This window comes from Moschus berezovskii, chromosome 4 (genome assembly GCF_049115385.1).
Source record: "Moschus berezovskii isolate FMDL1 chromosome 4, NW_MosBer_1.0, whole genome shotgun sequence".
NCBI lineage: Eukaryota > Metazoa > Chordata > Mammalia > Artiodactyla > Moschidae > Moschus > Moschus berezovskii.
In genome coordinates, this window is record NC_142463.1 from 116,807,271 (window position 1) to 116,820,275 (window position 13,005).

General features: G+C 61.4%; 6 non-coding genes across 6 annotated transcripts; 2 read left to right on the plus strand and 4 right to left on the minus strand.

The window, feature by feature from the left end:
- Positions 1 to 3,199: 3,199 nt before the first annotated feature.
- TRNAG-UCC (transfer RNA glycine (anticodon UCC)) lies at positions 3,200 to 3,271 on the minus strand. Its single transcript has one exon. It is a non-coding gene; the product is annotated as a tRNA-Gly (tRNA).
- Positions 3,272 to 4,002: 731 nt separating this feature from the next.
- Positions 4,003 to 4,074, minus strand: TRNAD-GUC (transfer RNA aspartic acid (anticodon GUC)). The gene has a single exon. It is a non-coding gene; the product is annotated as a tRNA-Asp (tRNA).
- Positions 4,075 to 4,561: 487 nt separating this feature from the next.
- On the plus strand, positions 4,562 to 4,643 carry TRNAL-CAG (transfer RNA leucine (anticodon CAG)). The gene has a single exon. It is a non-coding gene; the product is annotated as a tRNA-Leu (tRNA).
- Positions 4,644 to 6,016: 1,373 nt separating this feature from the next.
- On the plus strand, positions 6,017 to 6,087 carry TRNAG-GCC (transfer RNA glycine (anticodon GCC)). Its single transcript has one exon. It is a non-coding gene; the product is annotated as a tRNA-Gly (tRNA).
- A 5,840-nt stretch (positions 6,088 to 11,927) lies between these two features.
- Positions 11,928 to 11,999, minus strand: TRNAE-CUC (transfer RNA glutamic acid (anticodon CUC)). Its single transcript has one exon. It is a non-coding gene; the product is annotated as a tRNA-Glu (tRNA).
- A 306-nt stretch (positions 12,000 to 12,305) lies between these two features.
- On the minus strand, positions 12,306 to 12,377 carry TRNAG-UCC (transfer RNA glycine (anticodon UCC)). The gene has a single exon. It is a non-coding gene; the product is annotated as a tRNA-Gly (tRNA).
- Between the last annotated feature and the right edge of the window lie 628 nt (positions 12,378 to 13,005).

Below are 13,005 nucleotides of genomic sequence, written 5' to 3' on the forward strand. Positions count from 1 at the left end.
GCAGTCTGCTTTACTCAGTCTTCTGATTTAAATGTTCATCCCATGCAAAAACATCCTCACAGAAAGACCTGAAATAATGTTTGGCCAAATATCTGGGTACCCCATGGCCCAGTCAAGTTAACACATAAAAGTAACCATCACAGATGGTGACACCATTATACTAAGCACACAGAAGAAAAAGAATTCCCTTGTCTGGGCTATAGTTTAGGATAACTGCTTTTTCGGAGCATTTTTGCTTCTGCCCTATCTGGATGTAGTGCAAAGATGCTTTCATCTGGTTACATAAGAGGAATGAATTAAAAAAGAAAAAGTCCCTTCTGGCAGAGAAACATCAGGGCTGGGTGATATTAATGGTAGGCTAAACACATCAATATACTGATTTACAGTTAAACCTACTGACAGTTGGACTTCAGAGACCACACTGAATTTTGTTTGTTTTTAAGTGAAATTCACATAACATAAAATCATTTTTAAGTGAACAATTCATTGGCACTTAATGCATTCTGAAAGTTATGTAACCACCACCTCCATCTAGTCTGAAATATCTTCATCATCCCAAAATAAAACCCCATATCCAAGTCCTTGGAAGCCATCAATTTACTTTCTATTCCTTTGCAGTTATCTATTTTAGATATTTCATATAAGTGGAACCACACATTATGTGACATTTTGTGTCTGGCTTCTTTCACTTCTTTTTGGAGTTCATTCATATTGTAGTATGTATCAGTACTTCATTCTATTTTATGACTGAATAAAATTCCATCATATGTATTTACCACATTTTGTTTATATATTCATCCATTGATGGATACTTGGGTTGTTGCCACTTTTTGGCTGCTGTGAATAGTTCTGCTATGAACAGTATTATACAAATATTTGTTTGAACATCTTCTTTTTTTTACTCAATTAGTTCCGCCCCTTCTTCACCTTCCCACAGTTTCCTGTCATGTCATTTCTCTACAAATGTATTTTTCTTTTCTTAAGATGATGTATTGGCCCAAGTTGCAGCCACTCCTTTGAATTACCCATCATGAGGTTTTTTCCTATGTGATGTGTGCTACATTCACAACCTGTCTTCCTCTTGTCAATCTTCTATTAGTGAAATTTTAGAGTGCCCCAGCTAAAAAACCTAAGAGGGTACAGGGAAAAAGAAATTTTTCCCTCCTCTCCCCTGCCTGTCACAAAATATTAGAAAACAGAGGTGAACCAAACAACTAACTGCTCCATTTTCAACTGAAATTTGGAGGAAATGTAAAAGCTTGAAACAGTTTCCACTCAGCAGTATTTTTCAGAGAAAGAAAGAGACTCCACACAAAGATCAGACCCAGCCACTGTCAGAAAAACATGGTCCCAGGGGAAAGAGAAAACTAAGGCTGCACCTACAGGAGTCTTTATTAAGAAAAAAGGAAAACTGAAACAGTGCCTCATAGACTCTTTCAGACAGAAAGAAGACACTCAGTCTTAAGGGCATGCCTCAAAGACTTTGCCTTAATGAGGCTTTTTAAAGAATATTAAGGGCCTTGGCCTCCACTAACCTCACCAAGAGCCCAAAGTAAAAAAGGGCTGATCTCAAAGAGATTTATGAGTGTGGTTTTTGTCCAATAAGTGAAATATATATTGACATATAAGAAACTCTTCAAGTCTTTAAAGGGAGTACATAAGCTTGAACTGAAAGGGATAGAGACAATACAAAATTAAAAGAAGCCTTTTGATCTCCAAATTTCGATGGGCAGAAAGCAGGCTAGGGGAGAAAAAAAAAAAGGATCAGCTGCGAATGCGATTCTTATGGAAAGTAAGGATAACTCAGGGGATGATATTGAGAGGCAGAGAATCATTCCCAGTGAGCAGCAGTGGGCCTTACAGAACTGGCAGTGTGTATCAGGCTGGATGTTAAAAGTACTGTGAACCAGTGATTGCTCTGTGCCTCCAATTTGACCCTTTTGAATGGGAATGGACATTAACCCAAGACCTTCCCAACACTGTATGTGAAGTTGCCATGGTGGCAAAGAAGGGTGTTTTGTGGCTGAATGATAGCAGAGAGCTGTAGCTATTTTGTGTGGTAGCAGCCCCCACTTGGAACAGCCCACTGGCTCTGAGATTCTGTAGGATTCAAAGAATTCAAGGGATTTCCTTCTGGGGAAAAAAGGACAGGAATGTTTGTTTCACTGTAGATGACTCCTGTCTGATTAGGATGTGAAAACTAAGAAATGTCTCTTACTACACCATCGATTCATAGCATTCTGGATTAGAACGATGTCTAAAAGAAAGGTGGAGAAAAACGAAGACTGGAACATCAGTAGCAGAATCTTTAATGATCCTGACTGAAAATTGAAAAGGCCTTGTGGGGAGGGAAAATGGATAAATGGATCACTGTTTGGTGAGGAGTGAAAACTAAACTTCCGGTGCGGAGCACCTAGTAGTGTATACAGAAGCAGAAATATATTATCCTACAAATGAAGCTTACCTAACGTTAGAAAGCGATGTTACCTCAACATATTTACATTATAAACATCCATGAGCGGGAGTGAACCAACAGCCTATCACTAAAGAGCCAAACACACCAACGGGTTGCAAAATAGAAACCGAGAGGGAAGCTCATTACTGCAGATTTTATGCAGAGATCTTTCCACAAACACTACATTGCAACGCTAAGACACCTGTTTCCTAGATTTCAAATTGCAAGTATGTCTCACCCAGGTGATTGTAATAATTGAAGCAAAAAGTTAATCCAGAATACACTAGTTGCCCTATTTTCAGATCTCGGAGCAACCCAGGAGTAAGAGAAGGTAGGGTCGTGCGGCGGAGATGAGAGGGTTAAGGAGAAGAAAAATGAACCATTCCCTACCTGGGAATCACACTAGACCGAGGCGATGATATCACCAAATCCTAAGCACTAGACTACAAGAGAGCCTCGGGGTGCGGCCCGCTCCTGCTGAACGAAGCGCCTCCATGCCACCCGCCCGCGACACCTTCGTGCCCACACCCGGCCTTTGCAAATCCAGCTGTCCGCCGGCCCTGTCAGTCGGCCTGGCCTGGCGGGCCGTCTTTTCAGCACCCTGAAAACACTGCGAGTTTCCGGCTTCTGGCACACACGCCAAAACCCGCGGGCTACCTGGCTGGCTCACTAATCCCTCTCACCCCCAAAACGATGGACACCCCAGGCGGGAGGGAGTCAGGCCTCAGCAAAAACCCCGCCGGTTACGTTGGCCGGGAATCGAACCCGGGTCAACTGCTTGGAAGGCAGCTATGCTCACCACTATACCACCAACGCTCTGCAGCAATTCTCGCTACCAGATGGTAGCCCCAAGCTCGCGCCAGCACACTCTCGACGCCGGCGCCGACACAACGCTGCCACCATGCCCTGTCAGCTGGAGGCTCTGCGCCGCCGCCGGCGCCACGAGGAGCCGCTCGGCACCCCATCGGCGCGAGGGCGAAACAGCTGCCGGGATCCACCGGCCCGACCGCCCCGGGGCGGCGCTCCCGCGGCCTTGCCACCCTCCGGCCCTGCGCTCCCCGCCGCGGCCCGCGAACGCCTCCGCCCTCAGCCCCGGGGTGCAAGGCGGTGCACGCAGCTTCCAGCACCCCGCTGGCCAGAGCCCTTCTCCACCGGCCGCTGGGCGAGCCCACTTCGCACGACGACGGGAGGGACACGGGACCCACCCGCATGCACGCGTTCCGGCGCTGTGCCGAGCCGCAGGGCGGGGGCGTCGCGAGCCTAGGAGCCCACTGAGGCAGCCTCGGTGGGCGGGCGGGCCGCAAGAGCCGGCTACGGTCGGGCAAGGCCGTGGGGTCGCCAAGGAAGGCCCTCGCTCGGCCGTGGCGACCGAGCGCCCGGCGACGACAAAGGGCTCAGGATGGAGGGGGTGGAAGGCGGGTAGGCCGGGCACCGCCTTTGGCGGCGCTCCGGCGCCTCGCGCAAAGGCGGGGGGAGGAGACGCAGGGCCCTCGGGGGCCAGGCGGCACGACAGAGCGCGCCCGCGGCCACCAAAAAGGGTGTGTTGCCTCCCCGTCGGGGAATCGAACCCCGGTCTCCCGCGTGACAGGCGGGGATACTCACCACTATACTAACGAGGACGGCGGCGACCGTCCTGCCGCCCGGCCGCTCTCGGGCTCTCGGGCTGCCTGCCCACGCCTCCCCCTGCCCACCGCGGGTCCCGACCCGACCGCACGCCAGACCAACCGCCTCGCTCACAGCGGCAGCCCGCGACCCCGACAGGGACCCAGACCCCCGGGGCACTGGACACTCCTAGTGCGCGCCGCCTATGACCGCCAAGGCGGGTATGCCGGCGGCAGAAGGGGGCCCCAGAGGGCGAAGAGGCTGCGAGGACACGCTGGGCGCGCGTCTGGCCAGGAGAGGCGCGGGGGGGTAGGGGCCGACCCGCGAGCGGCGGCGCAGCCAGGCGCCTCGGCCGGCCGCCGCGCGCCGGCTCCGTCCACACCCACACCGGACGGCCGCCTGCCTGCCTGGCGCGGCGCACCGCGCGTCCCGCCAAGGGCGCCGCTGCTCGCGCCGCGTCGGGTCCCAGCCAGCCGAACGGCCACGCGCCCGACCAGGCCCGCCGTCAGGATGGCCGAGCGGTCTAAGGCGCTGCGTTCAGGTCGCAGTCTCCCTGGAGGCGTGGGTTCGAATCCCACTCCTGACAAGCCAGCCTTTTGGCCCTCCGGACAAACGCACACGTCCTCCGCGCGCCACTGCCTTTCTCCACACACGCTGTCCCCCCGCCACCTGCACCCCACACCAGGAACCTTCCGTTCTTCTCAGCGCATCTTTCCTCCCCAGCTGGCTGCGGCTGCGGCTGCTGGTTTTCCTGCCTCCCCGCCGCCCCCTCGCCCGCGCTCGCCCACCCTCCCACGGCCCTATCCCCGGCCGCGCCGGAAGCGCGCAGCCCCGCGACGGGTGGCAAGGCCTCCCCGCTCCGCCGGCGTTGCGAATTCTGCCAGGGGAACGGCCACCTCGCTCTGGCAGCCTCGCTTCCACGTCCGCCCCCGGCAGCTCTCCCTCCGGCCGGCACCCTGTCCTCCGCGCCCGCCCCGCCGGCCCGCCTGCGCTCCCCAGCCAACACACCGAGGCGGCCGAGCCCCCCGGCCTTGCCCGCCAAGGGGGTGCTGCGTGCCCTCGACGCTTCTCCGCCTTGCGGCCTTGGCCGGGCCACACGTGCCTGCCTCCCAGCCTTCTTGCCGGCCAGCGATCACCGGCCCTCCGTGCACGAGTCCGTCCCGGGAAGGGTGCTCCGCTTAGGAGGGCGCGGAAGCCCCGCGTGCCCGTCCAGACCACCCACAGGCGCCCGGCCCGCGCCCCCGACCTCGGCGCCCCCGCGCCCCTTCGCGGGGGAAGCCGCTGCCCGAGCCGGAGCCAAGCCCGCCCTGGCGTGCTCCCTGCCTCAGCCGGCAGTCCCCGAGCCAGGAGCCGCTCTGCCAAAGGGCCCCCCTCCTCAGCACCACCACCCCGTCAGCGCCGGACCCCTCGGGAGCGCGGGCGGCCAGAGCCCGGGCGCCGGGCTCACACGCCTTGGGGTCCCTGGGCCTGAGCGCCGCTCGGGGGGTGGGGTGGGGGAGCTGCGGCGGAGGCGCTCCGGGCCGACGCGCTGCCCGCACAGCCCGAGCCCGGCGTCCCGGCCCCCGCCCGCTCTCGCACGCCCCACCCCGGCCCGGCCCGAAAGCCAGCCCGCCCGAGGGCCTTCGGGTCGGCGCGCGGCCGCAGCGACCACGCAGCGCTCTGCAGCTGACAGGGATCCCGGCGCCGGGCAGCCGGCGTCGGCTCCCGGCCCCCTCGGGCGACACCGACAGTGTCGCGGCGGCCGTGGTCGGCGCAGAAGGCGCGGGACGGGCCGAATGGGCCCGCGTCCCTCCGCCCAGGGGTCCTGCCCGTGCCCGGATCCTGGCTTTCAGCTGGCCCGCCCGTCGTCCCTGCTCCGATGGAGCAGATAGATAGATGCCCACGGGCGAGCAGTGAGCAGGGACGGGCGGGTGGCGGCCAGCGCCTCTGGGGCAGCGGCGGGCGGCGGCGGGCACCGGGGCATGGGTGGTTCAGTGGTAGAATTCTCGCCTGCCACGCGGGAGGCCCGGGTTCGATTCCCGGCCCATGCAGCCTCAGCGTCCCCTTTTGGCCCCGCAGGGCAGCCCCAGAGCCCAGAGCTAGGTCTGCCCGCTGAAAGGCGCCCAAGGCAGCGCTCCTGCCACCTGCCGCCCGCTGCCTCTCCCACGCAGACGCCCACGACCCCTCCCCAGCCCCCATCCAAGGCCCTGCTGCCAAGCCTCCGTGGCCCCAAACCCTGCCGGCTCAGCTGCCCGTGCGCCCAGGCACCTCCCTTGTGTTTGCTCGCTTCCTCACCCGGACCCAGCCGGGGGCTCCGGGATTGACCTGAAGGAATAGCCCCCCCACTGGCCGCCGCCCGCCCCACCTCTCCACCTTGCACAGCGCGCGTCTCCAAGCTCCCTGGCTCGCTCTCCCCACACTCCGAGCATCAGTCACGCTACGTCTGCACAGCCAGGAGCAGGGAAGTTGCCACATCTGGCCAGCACACCTCCCTTTTCCCTGGAGGGTCCCTGGAGCCTGGTCTTGCGGGAGGAGTTCCAAAGAAGGCCACCAGCTCCCGTCCCTCGTCCCTCGGCAGAAATCGGTTTCCAACAGCAACGGCCTCGCCACCTCAAACAGCACCCCTTCCCCTGAAGCCCTCTTGCCCGCCTCACCTCAGCATCAGCCCTGCCCCAAGAGCACCACCACCTCAGCCTACACCCTTCACCATCCCCCTACTCCCCCAAACGCACCCATCCCACCCCCGCTAACCGCCTCCCCCATCTCCACCCCCACCCCGCGCCCCTTTCCTCCCTGCTGCTGCGTCACTTCAGTCCTGTCCGACTCTGTGCGACCCCATAGACGGAAGCCCACCAGGCTCCCCCGTCCCTGGGATTCTCCAGGCAAGAACACTGGAGTGGGTTGCCATTTCCTTCTCCAATGTGTGAAAGTGGAAAGTGAAAAGTGAAAGTGAAGTCGCTCAGTCGTGTCCGACCCTTAGCGACCCCACCGACTGCAGCCTACCAGGCTCCTCCATCCATGGGATTTTCTAGGCAATAGTACTGGAGTGGCTTGCCATTGCCTTCTCCGCTTTCCTCCCTGAGCCGTTCCAAATCCTCCTCTTGTCAAGGAACCTGCCTTTGCATCTGTCCCCCTGGTCTGCCTCCCCCCACCCCAAGCACGGGCCTGCTCCTTTCTCTGCTTCCCCGAACACGAGTAGACCTGAGGCACATTCCTGGGTTCGTCTCAGGTGCTTGGCCAAGTGATTCAGTCCCCTGTTCTTTTCCAGCGGAGGTTAGGGCGAGATACGAACAGTTCTCCTGCTACAGAGGAAAGCCTTGTTGATCCGACTCCAGCTTCGCCCCTCCCCTGCCTTTCCCCTTGGGTAGCCCTCTGGAAGTCTTGTGTTCCACGCCTCAAAGCCGGTTTCCCCTTTGCACGGACATTCCCGTGGATTCGTTGTCAGAGTCCACAGAGCTTTGTCCCTCTGCACGCGACTCACGTCACTCAGTGGACCCTGCTGTGGGGCCGACTGGCGTTGCGGCCCGTGGCGATGGCTGCTGCTTCTTGATGGCTGCGCCATACTCCACGGTACACATATACCTCACCTTCTTGCGCCGGCCACGTGCCGCCGGGCACTCGGGCGTTTCCCACGGCTCGGCTACGGCACGGAGGGCTGCGATGACCCTGGGGGATGCCTGCGTCTCGTCCCATTAGGGGTGTTGTCTTTTCCCGACGGGTACCCGGGATTGGGTTTGCTGGATCATCACCTGAGCTCTTCTTTTTCCTGTTGTTGGACCGATCCTCGACTGACTGACTTCCCCGGAGTAGCAGCCGTTGTTCTGCAAGTGTGGTTGATCTACAGCCTGGTGTCCGTTTCCGCTGTCCAGCGTAGTGATTCAGTCCTGTGTGTGTGTGGGGTGAGGTTTTCAGATCGCTTTCCATTACCGGTGAGGGCAGGGTATGGGCTCTTATTCCCTGTGGTGTCCCGTGTGTCCCTGGTGCTCCTCTCCTTGCTAGGCAGTGCCGGTCCGGTATATCCGTTGAGCCCAGCTCCTCATTCATCCGTCCGTCCCTGACTTTGCCCTTGGGAAGCCCGAAGCTGCTCTCCTGTGTCTCGGAGTCTGTCGCTGGTTGGCGCAGGGTTTAATTTGTACTACACTCGAGAGTCCACCCGTCTGTGACCTTCTCTGCGTGACTCCCCTCACCCAGGGTGACAGTCTGCAGCTCCAGCCGCGGTTGCCGCCAGTGACACTGCTTGACTCTTGCGGACGGCTCAGTGACATCCCATGCTCTCCCTTTCTCTGATACTGCCTCGTCGAGGGTGAGCCGTGGGGGATGGGCTCGAGGGTTTTCTCCACGTCTCGGCTATGGCACACGGTGCTGCTACGACCGTGGGGTTTGCCTGTGTCTTTCCCAATGAAGAGTTGCGGCTTTCACGGATATGTACCCAGGGCTGCGATTGCGATAGCGCGCCTGTTTCCCACCTACTTCGTTACCTATTGATTTAGTTTTCTCTTTCAAGCCGACTCCAATGTCGTCGTCGCGGTTGTCGTGGAAGTCCAGTGCATTTCCAATGTCGTGCTCGTTTCCGATGGACCGCAAAGTGATTCTGTTTCCCGTGTACGGATTTCAGATCTCCTACATGGTTTCAGATTCTTTTCCACTGGAGCTTATTACAGGGTGCTGTCTCGAATTCCCTGTGTGGAACTGGATAACCTTGGTGCTTCTCCCTTTCTAGACGCTCCTGCGCATCTGTTCGTTGCAGCTCCACAGTCATCCGTCCACCGCTGCCTTTCCGCTCGTGTTACCCTAGTAAGGTGGTTTTCTGCGTGAGTCGGTTTCTCTTCGGCAAGTAGGTTCGTTTTGTATGATTTCACCCGTTCCACATGCCTTTGTCCCACTCGGGTCTGACGTTCTTCACCGAGTGTAAGAGGCTCCAGGTCCATCATTGCTTGTGACAAACGGCAGTACTTGACTTTGTCCTTTATGACTGAGTGATGGTTCCATGCTCCATCTATGCCACATCTTCTTGGGCCCGCCATTTGTGGATGGGCACTGGGGTTTGTTCCGTGTCTTGCCTATGGCAAATAGTGCTGCTGTGTCCATGGCGGCGTACGGACCCTTAGACCCCTCCGAGGTTTGTCCTCTGCGGGCGTGTACCCGGGAGGGGGGTGTGCTGGGTCACATGGGAGCTCTCCTTGGTCCTCATGAAATCTCAGCCACCCCCATCCCACCCTGAGCCCCCCTGCCATGTCACACCCGAGACTGGACATCTGCTCCTGATGAGCAGTGACTTTGGTGTCTGGGTCGGTACGGTGGGCCCAGCCATCATGGACCGGCTCTGGGCCCCATCTGGCACTCCGTTTCTCTCGTTCGCGCGCCTGCGTCCTCGCCACCGCCCAGAGAGAGCCCCAGCCCACCGCTGCGCCTGAGCAGGCTGCGGCGCCGCGCACCAGTGTGGCTCGCCCGCTCACCCGCCTCCCCGTCCAGGTGGAGTCCTCTCCCACCACACCATCTTCCTCACGCCACATCCCCTCACTGTCACAGCCTGCCCTCTGCCATTCCCGCCAGACTGCAGGCTCGGCCCCATCTCCCCGCCACCATGCCCCTGGAGCCCCGGGCCATCCCTCACGCGTCCTGCTCTGCCCTGGCGTTCACCAGTGCGGGCCTCCCTCGGGCTCCGCAGACCCACCCTACCCCACCCCCACCCCCACCTACCACAGATCCGTCCCAGCCTCACACGCGTGCCTGGCCCGGCGCCGCCCCCGCCCCCATGCTTCTGCAGAGGCCCTGCTCGCATGGCCTTCGGATCTGTCGGCCAGGTCCCCGCCAGCCCCACGCCTCCCCTTCCCTCCGGCCCTCCACGCAGATGCCCCGCCCAAGCACCCCCGGCCCGCCTCCCAGCTCCCGGCTCGCCGCCGCCCCCTCTCCCTGCCATCGCTCTGCCCCGTCCCTGATCCCCGGGGGGCGCCCACCAGCCATGGCCCCAAGCACCTTCGTCCCGCACCCTCGCCCACGGACGCCCACGCCCACGGCCCCGGCAGGGGCGGCGAGGAAACCTCGTGCGGCGACGCCGAGCACACGTCGGGCCACAGGGGCTCCTTTCCCACAGGGGACTCGGCTTCGTCCCATCGCACCCGAGATTGCCGCCCTCGCCGCACGTTGGTGCCCTTCGTCGGTCGTCCCCTTACCCCCCCAGCCCCGAAGGACACAGTCCTTGAACAGACGTGAAACCCTTCGGGGACAGACGAGCCCGAGATTGGGCCAAGAGGAGACTGTGGTGGGCCATATCCCTCGGGGAGAGTTCCTAGGGGAAGACGATGACAGGTTGGCGAGAGGGATGGATTGGATCCCGGAGAGACAGTTTGGGGAGAATGGGAAACTATGAGATGTGGTAACTAGGTGAGGGGTGCCTGGAACAGGGCGCTCTGGGTGTGTGTGTGCGCGCGCGCGCCCGAGGGTTACAAGTGGGGGAGGGAGGTCTGGGTGAATCTTGCCTCAGTCCGGTAGGATTGAGAGCTGTGGTCAGGCAAGGGAAACACCACGTCGGTCGGGTTGTCCACCCTGGCAGGCACCGCTGCCTCAAGCGAGCGCATCAGCCGCCTCCCCGCTGGTCGCTAGGTTTTCCCGGCCGGCCCGCCCCACCCCGCCAGGAACTGCGGGCTCTCTCACTTCCACTGCACGGTGGTGTGACTCGCGGCACAGGTCCACATTCCTCTTCACCCCTTTGCCTCGCGGAGAGCGAAGGAGAACTCAGGAGCCTCTTGATGAAAGGGGAGAGCGAAAAAGTTGGCTTAAAACTCAACCTTTTGCGGGAGCTCCCCCCAAATCACTGCAGACGGTGGCCGTGCCCATGAAATGAAAAGTCGTTCGCTCCTTGCGAGAAGAGCTATGACCAACGTAGACAGCATGTCAAAAAGCAGAGACATGACTCTGCGACGAGGGTCCGTCTCGTGAAAGCTACGCTTTCTCCAGCAGTCACGCACAGATGTGAGAGTTGGAGTACAAGGAAAGCTGAGCGCCAGAGAACTGATGCTTTTGACCTGCAGTGTTGGAGAAGACTCTCGAGAGTCCCCTTGGACTGCAAGGAGATCCAACCAGTCAATCCTAGAGGAAATCAGTCCCGAGAAGTCAGTGGAAGGACTGACGCTGAAGCCGAAACTCCAATCCTCTGGCCACCTGACGTGAAGGACTGACTCACTAGAAAAGACGCTGATGGAAGGCAGGAAGAGACGGGGACGACACGACAGAAGCGGCGATGGTGGGATGGGCATGAGCATGAGCCAGCTGGGGGAGTTGGTGATGCACAGGGAAGCCTGGGCTGCTGCAGCGCATTGTGCGACTGAACCGATGCTGATGCCTCCCGGAGCGCACTCAGGACCAGAACCCTCTGGGAGCCACCCGCGGCGTCCGGGAGTCACAGCCAGCCCGGGACCTGGCACGCAATGGCCGAGCCGCCCAGAGGGGTGGCCGGCGTGAGGGGCGTGGGAGGGGAGGCGTGTCCGTGGCCACGGGCCCCACTCCCAGAGGCAGATCCCCCTCGCTCACCTTCGGCTGTGGCCACCGCCACTGCCGGCCCGCGCTGGCGACCACCACGGCCCACGCCCCTACCCCCGCCACTACCCCCACCGGCACTACCCCACCCCACCCTCCTCACCACGGCCCACAGCAGGAGACCCAGCACGAGCCCAGGGGCAGCAGCCGCAGCCCCTCAGGAGGGAGGGAGGGAGGCGGGGGATGGGAGGCCTCAGGCGGGTGGTGGTGGCAGCGGCGCCAGGTCCCCAGCGCGGCCCAAAGGCTTGCCCCGGGGGGCGTCTGTCGCAGCGCGGAGCAAGCCTCGGCTAAAAGGGTGGTAAGGGTCGCCGGCGAGGAGATCGGGAGGTGGCGGGCGGAGAGGAAGAAGAAAGGCTTCCCTGGCCGGGAATCGAACCCGGGCCGCGGCGGTGAGAGCGCCGAATCCTAACCACTAGACCACCAGGGAGCGTCGGGCTGCGGCCCTCGCCTGCTCCTGCTGAACCCGGCGCCTCCATGCCACCCGCCCGCGCCACCTCGCTGCCCACACCCGGCCTCTGCAAGTCCAGACGCCCGCCGGCCCTGTCAGTCCGCCGGCCCCGGCGGGCCGTCTTGCTTTCAGCACCCTCAAAGCGCTGCGCGCCGCCGGCTTCGGGCACACACGCCAAAAGCCGCGGGCCAGCTGGCTGGCTCCCTGCTCCCCGCTCTCTCCCCCCGCCCCGCCACCGACGCCCCTGCCGGGAGGGCGGTGGAGCTCAGCAAAAAGTCGGCCCGCTGCGTTGGCCGGGAATCGAACCCGGGTCAACTGCTTGGAAGGCAGCTATGCTCACCACTATACCACCAACGCTGTACAGCGCGGGCCGCCGCCAGACGCCGGCCGCGGGCTCGCCCCTGGACACCCTCGCCGCCACCTCCGCCGCCGCATTCGTGCCCCGACGACCAGTCAGCCGGAGGCTCTGCGCCGCCGCCGCCGGAGCCACCAGGAGCCGCTCGGCGCACCATCGGCGCCAGCGCCACGCTGCCGGGGTCCACCGGCCCGACCGCCCCGGGGCGGCGCTCCCGCGGCCTTGCCACCCTCCGGCCCTGCGCTCCCCGCCGCGGCCCGCGAACGCCTCCGCCCTCAGCCCCGGGGTGCAAGGCGGTGCACGCAGCTTCCAGCACCCCGCTGGCCAGAGCCCTTCTCCACCGGCCGCTGGGCGAGCCCACTTCGCACGACGACGGGAGGGACACGGGACCCACCCGCATGCACGCGTCCCGGCGCTGTGCCGAGCCGCAGGGCGGGGGCGTCGCGAGCCTAGGAGCCCACTGAGGCAGCCTCGGTGGGCGGGCGGGCCGCAAGAGCCGGCTACGGTCGGGCAAGGCCGTGGGGTCGCCAAGGAAGGCCCTCGCTCGGCCGTGGCGACCGAGCGCCCGGCGACGACAAAGGGCTCAGGCTGGAGGGGGTGGACGGCGGGTAGGCCGGGCACCGCCTTTGG